The following is a 4,043-nucleotide window of genomic DNA, read 5'->3' on the forward strand; positions in this document are numbered from 1 at the left end:
TGGAAAGGAATGATTTTCCATTTTGATTCTCTTTTATTTTAAAAAAATAAATGCCTAAATTCGAAATTGAAAAATTAGGTAAAAAAAAAAGAGGTTCCTCATTTAACCTAGTTTTGGAAATATTTTGGGGGGTTCTCTTTTTGGGATCTTTTGGGAATGGAGATGGAAAAACTTTGGGGAGAAAAAAAAATGGAGATTTTCTTTGGGTTGTAGGTGGAGCTCTTCATCAAAACTCTTCCCGGAATGTGTTTGGAGGTAGGATTCTATTCATCAGTTTGATCATAATGTCTTGTATTTTTCTTTCTTGCAATACTGGTTTTCAGATTTTCCATTGTTGGATCTTTGTGAGGAAAACGAACAGCAAATACTAAATGGATTTGAAGGTTATTCATCAATCTCTCCTATTTGTTAAAAAAAAAACCATAACATGCTGGGAAAAGACAAAAAAAAGAACAAATGAATGTGACTGTAACAAATGGAAAAATGGGGGTTTTTACGTTTTTGGGTATTTCGTTTATGGGTATTTTTTTTTTTTTTAAAATAAGAAAAAAATGTTGTTAAGTCGAAACTAGTTTTTTTTATGCAAAAAAAATTATATACAAACAAAAAAAAAAAAAAAAGTAAATTTGGGGTTTTCGGGGAGGGGAGCTGAAGCTCAACCCGCCCCTCCCCACGGCACCGCCGCAGCTCCATTCGGTGCCCACACATAGTGGGGGCCGAAGGGGACTGCATCGTCCATGGAGGCCGCAACTCCTCCCGGTGCCACTATGTGGGGGAGCCGAAGGGCCTGCGACCCCCACGGCGGGCGCAGTACCCCTGACTCCACTGTATGTGGAGGCCGAGGGGCCTACGTCCTCCATGGAGGCTACAACCTCTTCGGCTAGGGCACGACCACCCTAGGGTTTCGCCGCCTAGGGTTGGCCACCCTCTAATTTTTTTACTTTTTTTTAAAAATTATTATTTAGTATTTTAGGTAAGTTAAAATTTGAATATAGTTTGTTTTATTTTATACAAACAAAAAAAAGATGCTTATTAATATAAATATATTATAAGCAATATTTTATATAAAAAATGTGAGTTGAGATGTATATTTTAATAAGTAATGTTTTTCTTTTAAAAAAAAAAAGAGGGATAAATAGATATATTAAAATATATGTTAATATAGGTAACATCTAATTAGCATATATAATTTGATGATATATATTGATTTTTGGAATGTAATATGGCAATGATTTTCATTATCTTTACAAATGTTGAAATGTGTATTTAAGTTTTATTTCATTTAAGTGGAAAATATGGGGACTCACGTTTAAATGCTAATGAGAAAATTGAATGGTGGCATTAGACTTTAAACTTTTTTTTGTGTATGCAATAGAAGCTCAATTTAGCTCAGAAATGATTTTCCCATTCCTTTATTTACTCTCAATGTATTTTGAACTTTATAGAAAAAGGGTAATTTTTTTTGTATAGTTAGAGAAGGGGCTAGATTACTTTTGTAAAACCAACTTGTCTTTGGTGTTTATCTAAGGATTAAATAATCTGTTTAGATGCTTAAGCCAACTTGAGGAAATGTTGTAACAACCCGTTAACGCTTGAGCATGGCTTAATAATTTGGTAATCGTTATGTCTATTATAATAGCACGCCCTTGATAGGAATGTTGGGATCCTGTCATCTGATTGCTTATGTCTGGTCAACGTTGGTCAAGTCTCCAGTTAGGGTACCGACAATTAAGAATTCCTTGCTATTGCTTTGATGTATTTTGTAGGATCCGCTTCAGAGGGGATCATTATGTAATTATTTACCGAGGTGACTGTTGTATATGGGTTGTGTTTGCCTAAGTGGCAAGGATGTAAAAGACATGTAAATTATGTATTCTTAACTATATTTAAATGCCAGAGGGGTCTTGCAGTTGAGCAAACCCGGAGATGTAGCCCTTAGGGGTGAACTCCGAGATCATATCCGTGTTATGCGATGCCTTGTTTCTTTTATTTCGTACTTTAAGTTATCATGTATGGTTGCTTTTCATAAGTGTATGGTGGGAATTTAATGAAGCTAAATCAAAGCGCATAAAATTATTCATCTTGATAAATGTAGTAATCAGGCTCATAAAACATTGTAAGTATGATTATGGAAAAGAATTTGGTTTATGTTAATTAAAGGAAATAATGGTGGAAAGAATCTCATTAGGATGTCTTTATTGTTTTAGCTTGATATAAGTTGGTAAATCGAACGAATGTGAATGGGTAACAAAGTTAGAATTAATGTTGTAATTTCTAAGTTGAAATCTAAAGGATGAACATCATATAGGTATTTACTTTTTATCTTCTTAAATGAGTATCGCCATGTTAATCATACTACACTATATTGGATGAATTTGTTTAGTTATTTATGTTTCAATCTTAACAAATAATCCTTACCAAATCAACTTGATAATTGGGTGAACTCAACTATTTATCCATAATTATAACCCTAATAAAAGAATTCTCTTATAATTGCTAAAATTGAACTGGAAAGGGAAGAATTCGTATAGTTGTTTATATCTTAATCTTAGTAAATGTATCTCTCCATATTATCTACATTTAACTAACAAGAGTGACATGCAACAAGATAGTTATATTCTAATCCTAATGGAAGAACGTCACTATGAACTTATATTCTAATCTTGTAATAATGAATATCATCTTGCTAACTATATTTTAATTTAAAGGATGAACTCATGTGTTCCTAGTACTTTTGCACCTTAATGAATTTAGTCCATCTATTAGCATTATTAAAACCTCAATGAATGAATTCTATGGCTTCTCACATTTTATCCTCCATAAAAGAACTACGACTCTTTAGTTTGGTTATGCTTAAACTTTAATGAGGGAACCTCACTCTAATAATTTTAGTTTAATCCTTAATGAATGAATCTCATCTTATTAGCCATATTTTTAATATTAAAGGATGATATCAATTTTGGGTGGTTACCTTCGACCCAAATGAATGAACTTCGTTATATTAAATGCTTTGAACCTTTTGGGAGGCCTCTTAATGTAATTATGAATTAAAGTGCAATGAGTAAATAACCACGCGATGGCCTCCTATCCATTCGAAATAAATGAATGCTTCCTAAAAATTCTAAGATGTCAAATCATTGAACATATATATAACCATGTCTTATGCGTTATCTTGTAATTAAGATATCTAGCTTATTGGATCAATTGACGCGAGTTGAGTTGGGAGTAAGGTTACGTAATCGCGTTGGGAAACTCCTTAGGTTCGTTTAGCCTTTCGCTGCGGTATCTAAGTTTTGGATGACTCCTAATTATCTTAATGTTGTAACTAATCAGTAATACTCTTAAACATTATATATATATATATATATATATATATATATATATATATATATATATTTACACTCTATTTGAGTGTTTTTAACTTAAACCCTTAGGTGTTTCCTGGCAGGGCATTACATTGTCTTCCTTGATGAAGGAAATAAGGCAGAATTACTAATGTGTGGACTACATTCACCCATATGCGTGTCACCTAAAGATGTTTGGGCATCCCTAATAACAAAGTCCCTTGAGGAAGCTCCCTTAAAGGTCCATGATGTATCACCAGAAGGAAAAGGATGTGTGGAACAAGTGGATGAGTGATGAAGGATTATTATTCCGAAAAGAAGTGAAAGTATCATGACATGATGGAGACTTAGGATAAACAAGTATTCTTTTTGACTTAAAACTATAGAACTTTTGCCCCCAATTATTTTGATATTAGGGGAGATCATCTCTTGCTATTTTTCTTTCATAGGATTTTTATCCTTGACCTTGATTTTTTCAGAGTCCAATAGCTTTTGATTTTGATTTAGACTAAAGGCCTTTTCTTTATTTTTTACTTTTAGATTTTTCTTTTCATACCTTGATTTTTTATTCCCAATAAGGGCCTTTCTAATTCTTGCTGATCCATGTCCGAGAGATGAGTGGAATTGGAATGAACTTATGAAATGGTAAAGCAATGTGAGTTCTCAAGAGGGTTGGTGATACACTCAATAGATTCTTTG

This window comes from Cryptomeria japonica, chromosome 9 (assembly GCF_030272615.1).
Source record: "Cryptomeria japonica chromosome 9, Sugi_1.0, whole genome shotgun sequence".
In the NCBI taxonomy this organism is placed as follows: Eukaryota; Viridiplantae; Streptophyta; class Pinopsida; order Cupressales; family Cupressaceae; genus Cryptomeria; species Cryptomeria japonica.